Source organism: Trachypithecus francoisi, unplaced genomic scaffold (genome assembly GCF_009764315.1).
Source record: "Trachypithecus francoisi isolate TF-2019V2 unplaced genomic scaffold, Tfra_2.0 Lachesis_group3, whole genome shotgun sequence".
NCBI classification, from domain to species: domain Eukaryota; kingdom Metazoa; phylum Chordata; class Mammalia; order Primates; family Cercopithecidae; genus Trachypithecus; species Trachypithecus francoisi.
In genome coordinates this window covers 150839833-150848468 of record NW_022681468.1, presented here as the reverse complement: position 1 = coordinate 150848468, position 8636 = coordinate 150839833, and positions in this window count along the sequence as shown.

Sequence of the window (8636 nt, the reverse complement as noted above, 5' to 3'; positions counted from 1 at the left end):
GCAAGAGAAGGCAAGAAGGGGCTGAAAGAGCCATCCTTCCAAAATATACTTGGGAGAATTAAAACACAGATGTTCTTCTCCAGGGCCCTTGTGACTGGTCAGATCCTCTTGCCCAGATCCTAAGAGGGCTTAGCGGAAACAAAAATGGTGGTTGTGAATGTGAACATTATTAATTGGTCTTTCTTCTGTATCCAAAAGTCTAAGCCTTTCTGAATGGAGTCTTTCAAGACTCAGCTCAGACACTACCTTTTCAAGGAAACCTTTTGTGACCTCTCTGTCCCCAACCCCACACACACAACCACTCCAGCTAGAGCATAGATCTTTCTTAGCATTTCCACACACCTGCATTACTTCTCATGGCCCAGACTCATTATCAGCATCCCTCATGAGCCTGGTGGACACTTGGGGTGTCTTTGGCACATTGTAGGCCCTTCATAAATGATTTCTGAAGGACTGTAATACATAGTTTATACAATTTTCAACATATGAATTTAAGGGAAAACATAAAAGAAAAATACCCACGGTGTACATTTAAATAATAATAATATAAAGGAAAGTTCACATATTTAAACAGAAAAAGACTGACTTATACTAGAAGAGAAATAATGACCTATCCCACATGCTATATGTAACACTATACATTTTCTAAATTGCTAAAAGAGAGATAGTTTGCCTAAAGTTAACTCCCAGCTCTACCCACTAAAGGTGTGGAGCCATTTATTTTTAACAGTGAGGAGCATTTCAGAATAGAATGTTCTCACACACACACACACACACAATTTGAGCTACTGAAACCTTGAACTCGTTAAAGCTTTAGCTGTTGGAATGCATACTCCTAACTTTGCAAGATTATTACACTTAGAGAACATCTGATATTGCAGTCAAACAAAACTTAGACAGGTTCATCTGAAAAATTAATTAGTGTACATAATTATTCTGCCACATAATAACAAGGTATTAGATGTAAGCAATTCATGTATGTTATTTTAATAATTAGCACAACTAAGTTACTTTCCTTTTCCACCTCTGGCTTAATTTATTCTCTAATATGTGTACAAGTGTCTGGTCTACTGTGTTCCCCACACCATGGATTATTAATGCCAACCACACACACACACATAAGCACAGGCAGCAAAAGATGAAAATCCTGTGCACCCTGTTTTGCCTGCCTCTTCACACCCCTGCCTCTGCTATGGCCCCGGGTGGTGCTCCCCAGTCCTCCTAGGCTCTCTGCCTCTTCATTCTCTCTCTTTTCCCCTGCCTCCAGGGGAGGATTCACATTGGATGGGACTGAAACATATACCATTTAGGGTTTCTTATTTTCAAAAAATAATATTAAATTATTAATTCTTCTGGGCGCGGTGGCTCATGTCTGTAATCCCAGCACTTTGGGAGGCCAAGGCAGGTGGATCATAAGGTCAGGAGTTCAAGATCAGCCTGGCCAACATGGTGAAACCCCATCTCTACTAAAAATACAAAAAAATAGCCAAGTATGGTGGCACATGCCTGTAATCCCAGCTACTCAGGAGGCTGGGGCAGGAGAATTCCTTGAACCCGGGAGGCAGAGGTTGCAGTAAGCTGAGATTGCACCACTGCACTCCAGCCTGGGCAACAAAGCGAGACTCCATCTCAAAACAAAAAAAAATTTAAATTAGGTAGAAATAAATATTTATTTAAAATGAGAAGTCTCATCAAGCTACAAAACAAAGTAACAAATATCACAAAACCTAAGGGAAAAACAAATCTCAAAATAAACGTATTAGATAGTTCTTTCTGTAGCCCTGGTCCACGGACTGCCTTCTGACTACGCCATGTGTATTTCAATCTTTGTCTCTCCTCCATGACCCACATGCATCCAGGGACACCCACTGCAGGTTGACATGACCATCATGATACGACCTCTAGCACTGCATCTTCAGGTCAGGACAGCAGGTGGGCAACAGGAAGATGAATGGAAGCCATTCCAACGCAAGGAGGGCTAGCCATTACCTCACACAGTGACTGCGAACCACACAGATATATCTTCACACCCTGCCCCCTTAGCTAGATCCAAAAATCGCCTGTAGTCACTCTAACTCTCTAACAGAGAAGTGTGACTGAGGCAAGTTAAAATGGAAAAGTCAGAGCACGTAAGCAGTTGTAGCTAACATGTCTTACTTGTGCAAATGTTGCCAAACATGACCACATGAACACATCACTAGGGCTTCTCTAGGGCCTGGGAATGAACACAGGTATGTAAGGGACCCTGACACCTAAGCCGCATCAGCTTCTTGGTAATCCCACATCTGCCTTCCTCCCACACATCTTCCCATGGATTCCGGTCCCCAAGCTTCTGCGTCCAGCAAGGCAATGAGGCTCAAGGCACTGAGCACCATGCCTTAGGGCAGGATGGACAAACTGGCAAAGGCACCAGGAAGAGTAAATCACACAGATGCCCTCTGCCTTCAAGTCTTGGAACAAAGAGGGATGGAGGGAGGGGTTAGAGTTCTGAGCAAAGCCGGGACTTTGAACTCAAGCAAGTGGACACCAGCTCATTGAATAACCATGAGCTAAGTGCTTCACATGGATTACTGCTTCATCCTCACTACCACCCTAAGGAAAAGGAGAGAGGGAAGGAGAAAAGAAAGAAAAAGAGGAAGGAGAAAGGTGAGAGAAAGGGTGATGATGAGAAGGAGGAGGAGGAAGGAGAATATGGGGAAGAAGAATGTGAAAAAGAAGAAGGAAGAGAGGAAGAAGAGGAGCAGGAGGAGGAGAATAATAAGGGGAAGGAAGAGACACAGAGGAAGAAGAGAAAGAAGAGAAAGTGATCAAGTGAAAGAGAAAAAGGGAAGGAGAAGGAAAAGAGCTAAGAAGAAAAGGTAAGCTGACAGACAGAGATAAAAGAAAAAAGAGAAAGTTTACTCTGTGAACTCCTCTTCCCTAGGAAACAGGAGAGTTTATCTTTGGTGTCATAATAAAATTAAAAGCCTTTTTTCAGACTATACACTCATCCTCTTAAATTAGAAAGAGTGACAATTTCTTTTGGCTCAGTTCTGTAAAATGCAAGTTGTCATGATCTCACTCTTAAAAAAAGGAAAAGGGGAAAAAGGAACCTCCCAAGAGATGGCTATCACTTCAAGCGAATGCCCCGTGGGCCAGCCATTTGGTTGCTGTCCATGTTTTCCAGTGGCATGTGAGCCTTTCACCCAGACTGCAATCCGATGCCAAGCTCCATGTCATGTTCAATCTTCAAAATCTTTTGTACAATTCTAACACTTTCCAGGAAGAGTTGATTTTCTTTATGTTTGCTTGTCTTTTCACTGACTGACACTCATAATTTTCTTCCAAGGAAAAAGGAATAGCAGAAAACTTGAAAATATCACTTAATCTGTACTGCACATGTTAAGACTGTTTAGAAAAGTTGAAAAATTATAATTCACAAATGGGTGGCTTGAAGCACCAGTTGAACCTGAGAAAATTAAATTCTTTAGGAGGAATGCCTTTAATTAGAATCAGAGGCAGACTCTGTCATGGAAGTCCTGGAAACTCCATTATTTCACAGATTTGTAGACTCACAGACTTCCTTATTTATTGTCAGAAACTTCTGGAGGTCTCTCAATGAATCTCCAAGTTACTGGGTGAGACCACACCTAGCCCAGGATTCCAGATGAGCTGCCTAGTCCATATTACTGATGAAGACACCCAGGGAACATTTCACAACCTATCTCAGCAGCATTCCAATGTGTTATAATCCTTGCTTTTAGGAAATCCTTCATTATTTCCAAAGATACTGCTACTGCTCTACAACCTTTGTGAAAATAACAAGATCAAAACCTTTACAATCTCAAAAATAAATAAATAAAAGAAAAAAGGAAAAGAATTAAGGAACATTCTCTCTCTCTCTCTCTTTTTTTGAGATGGAGTCCCACTCTGTAGCCCGGACTGGAGTGCAATGGCGTGATCTCAGCTCTCTGCAGCCTCCGCCCTCCAGGTTCAAGCGATTCTTATACTCAGCTTCCTGAGTAGCTGGGATTACAGGCACCTGCCATCATGCCTGGCTAGTTTTTGTATTTTTAGTAGAGACAGGGTTTCACCATGTTGGCCAGCCTAGTCTCAAACTCCTGACTTCAAGTGATCCTCGTGCCTTGGCCTCCCAAAGTGCTGGGATTACAGGTGTGAGCCACTGCGCCCAGCCCACATTCTCTTCTTCTGCAAACTAACATGTCTATATCTTTTTCAGTCCCTTAATGATGTGTGTGGACTCTGTACATAACAACATGCTCTCTGGGCCCCTCCGTTGTGGGCGGAACAACTAAACACCTCACTCTGGTTGGTGCCAGCCAGATGAAGTATTATTTCACAGTGCCTAGAAACCTGGGAGGCCAGATTGCTTCCAGTTCTATAAAACCTGTTTGAGAATTAAAAGAGATGCTCCATCACGTCCTAGGCTGGGTAAATGTGAAAGAACAGTGTAATTCTATGGCAACTGACAACCCCAACAGTAAGCCGAACACAGCACTGTCCCCAGGAGCAACAGCAAGTGTTTGAGGAGGCTCAAAAGAGAGTCGGGGAACTAGGGGGGTTAGGGCTGCATGTGATGGGGAGAAGAGGGTGTGAGATAACATGGGTTGGCCTTGGTTGATAGGCGATGTCCAGTTTCTGCTGCCTCTGTCTCTCCTTCCGCCTCCCTACCCCACTCTTGAGCCCCCCACCTTTCTCTGTCTCACTATCTGAAACACGTACCCTGCTCTTAATTGGGAAACTAGTAAACATTTCTGCTGATTTTTAGTCCTGAAACATCATTGAGAACTTATAAAATGAGTCTCAAGGAGCAGAACCATATGAAGAGAAGGACTGTGGGCTGGCATTTGGCACACCTGTGCTGTCTTCTGGACTTCCACCACCAACAGTCTCCAGGACCTGTTTCAAGCTGCTTCACCTCTTTGAACCGACTTCATCTATTAACTGAGTGGTTGAACCAGATGGCTCTTTTTAGCTTAAAAATTCTGTGATTTCATTTCTGAAAGAATTTCAAGCACTGGTAGAGAGAGAAGAAACTGAGAGGCAAGAGGTATGGTTAGGACTCATCAAATTAAATCAAAGGTGACTTTCCAGTCCCCCCCAATCCCGATCTGTAAGGCTGCCTTTGGGTGTGTGGCCTTCCTGCAAGATGGCAAACACTTGAAAAAGTTTCCACACTGAAACCCAAATCAGAGCATATTTACGATGCCCGATAAGGTGGCATGTTTTACTAAGGTGATAAAGGATAAACATTGGCGGAGTCAGAGAGGCTGCTCCCAAATACAGACCTCCCCATCAGCAACACTGCATTAGCCTGCACCTGTCGACCAAAGTATGAAAAAGACTTTTGCCAAAGATGGCTTGTGGGGGTTTATCATTATTACATGCTAAGAGCCTGTTCTCCATGTCCTCACTTTCTACCTTGCTATTCTTCCCCATTTCCATCTTTCAGCCCAGTGTGAGACCTTACCATCTCCTTTTCCCATCTTCTTTCCTTCATACCCTTGGCTTCCTAGCAGGTCAATGTCCCTGCCCCTTCACTAGAATCCATCCATCCTGGTTATTATTTTCTGTGTGAACCTGCTGGACTACATCTGAAAGTTACCCAAAAGAGGGATACAAAGACACCAGAAAATCAGAAATAATGCTCACCCTCACCAGCCTGCAGTGAAGAGTGTGCGGAACTAGGGTGGCTGCAGGCAAAGAGACAGGGCGAACGGCTGCCGCATGCCATGGGCAGGACAGTAAACAGTGCAAATTTTCTGGAAAGCATCTTAGTAATATAGGTGAAGAGCCTGTACAATGTGTTTATCCTATGACCTATCCTTATTTCTTTTATCCTAAAGAAATAGGAAGAGGTGTAAGCAAAGTATGAGTGAAAAGGCAATCCAAACAGAGGAAAAGGGGCTTTACGATGTCTATGGTTCTCAGAAATAGAAAACAACAACTTGGCTTAAATAATAAGCACATAACCAGAGAAATCTAGAAGTAGGATGCCCTTAAGGGTTGAGAGATTCAGCAGCTCAAAAATGTGACCTGACATACGAGCTCTTTCCATGCTTTTGCTCTTCCTTCTCCAGCTGGTTTCACACTAAACTTGGCTCCCCACTGGCCAATAGCATCAAACAGCACTTATCGGCATTCTTGTTGGTATCCAAAAGAGATGGAGAAAGACTGATTTCACATGCCTCTTCCTTAAAAGCAACAAAGGACTTTTCCCAGAAGCCTTCCGCAAACCTCTGATTGGCCAGAACTGGATCACGTGCCAATTCCTAAATCAGTCACTGGCAGGGAAGGGGGGAGAAGGGGAGGAGGTGTTTACCCTTAACCAATATGCCTACCCCTGCCCACTGAGATCAATTCCATAAAAGTATTGCTTCAGTTCTTTGAAGACGGGTACAATGTTTGTGAGTCACTCACCACCTTTACCCCAAGAGCTAAAGGATAACTGAGTAAAATGGTAGCGCTGGTTAGGGAAATGGTGAGTAGTCCCATCCTTCTGTGACATAATTGACTTGTACCTAAAGAGATTTGGAAATTTAAACATAAGAACTCTCTCTTCCAAAGCCCAAGGCTTTGGGCACTTCAAATCTAGTCCTTGCCCAGGTGCAGTGGCTCACACCTGTAATCTCAGCAACTTGGGAAGCCAAGGAGAGTGGATCACCTGAGGTCATGAGTTTGAGACCAGCCTGGCCAACATGGCAAAACCCCATCTCTACTAAAAAAATACAAAAATTAGCTGGAGGTGGTGGCACATGCCTGTAATCCCAGCTACTCAGGAGGCTGAGGCAGTAAAATCACTTGAACCCGGGAGGCAGAGGTTGCAGTGAGCTGAGATTGCACTACTGCACTCCAGCCTGGGAGACAGAGCAAGACCCTGTCACAAAAAAAAAAAAAAAAAAAAAAAATCTAGTCTTTACATGTAAAAAGATAAAAGCTGATTTTTGAAAACTAAATAATAAAGAGTGTGAGGTGATAAGTTATAGGATAGAGATAATGTATGCTTTAAAACTTTACAGAAAGAAGAAACCACATAGCATAAAGCAGATGGAAAACACCTCATAGAGAAGGGAGAGCTTGAATTGGTATTTGATTGAAGGACAAGAAAAAGCTGTTGTAACTTCCCTCTGGCTCTGACCTCTGACGCAGTTACAGTAAAGCAACTTAGAACCATGATCTAGGGAACATATTCAGAGAGAAATGAATTTATGATGCCTTCAATGTGAAGATGCTATGATTTAGACTATTCTAGAATACAATGAGTTTTGGTTGCTTTGCACTTGTAAGAAATGTTCCACTACTGAAAATTGGCAATACTTAAAAAATTCTACACAAAATCACAGCCTACCTTGCTGTTCTTTGCTAAATAAACGAAACCTTTTTTCTCAATTATGTTGCTCTCCTTAATTACATGCAATTTTAAAACTAGCTGTAACTGACAGTCCTTTCCTCATATTTACTGGCAATGTATTTAGGTCAATCCCACCTCCAATTAGAGAAACCTAGAAAAAGGAAATCCTACGGTGAAATGCCATATGCCTTACAATTTTCAGTAACTAATCCTCAAGGATGACAACTTGGCAAAAAAGAGAACTGGACCAGCTCCCTGAAAGGTCCACCACTTCGGCCCATGTTAATTGATTGCCTTAAAATCACAGGGCTTCCAGGTTGTAGAGACACACTCAAAACGGACTATTGCCCTCACATTAAAGAGGATAGGTTTTCTTTTCCCTTTTCCCATCCCTGCTTCTCTCAAAGCTGCACAGAGGTATATGAGGTTTCTGGGGAATATTTGCAGCACATGTTGGCTGGCAAGAATTTGGGTGAATTCCTGTTGAGGTGCACAGACACCCCCTCTTCTATGACCTTTCCTTTCCACCCAGAACAACTGGAGTATCATGAAAGAGGAAGGGCTTTGTGTTTGAGATAAGCAGCTCCTATACCTGTCAGCTTTCTCTAATAAGAAAGCTCCTGGCCGTGCGCGGTGGCTCAAGCCTGTAATCCCAGCACTTTGGAAGGCCGAGACGGGTGGATCACGAGGTCAGGAGATTGAGACCATCCTGGCTAACACGGTGAAACCCCGTCTCTACTAAAAAATACACAAAAACTAGCCGGGCGAGGTGGCGGGCGCCTGTAGTCCCAGCTACTCGGGAGGTTGAGGCAGGAGAATGGCGTAAACCCAGGAGGCGGAGCTTGCAGTGAGCTGAGATCCGGCCACTGCACTCCAGCCTGGGCGACAGAGCGAGACTCCGTCTCAAAAAAAAAAAGAAAAAAAAAAAGAAAGCTCTTTCCTGCCACCATATAGGTCTCATTGGTAAAGCATGATGAAGTTTGGAAACTGTTTTCCTTGTTTTGTTGAAAGAAGCCAAGTTCCAAGAAATCTCCAGAGGCATTCCTACAATCCCTCAGCCATGGCAGCATGAATCCTGAAGGGGCAGTGAGTGCTGGCTTCTACTCTCTCAGCACAGCTAAGCCTAGGGGAGATAATCTTTTCATACAAGATGCATCCTGCTTTTGTGGGCCTCTTGCAGCCCTCAAGCCCTCATCTGATCTGTACACAATGATCAAGTGGGCCAGAGGAACCCAAAGCCATCAGCAGCCCATCCCTCTAAGAACTGTCTCTGTCCAATATCATG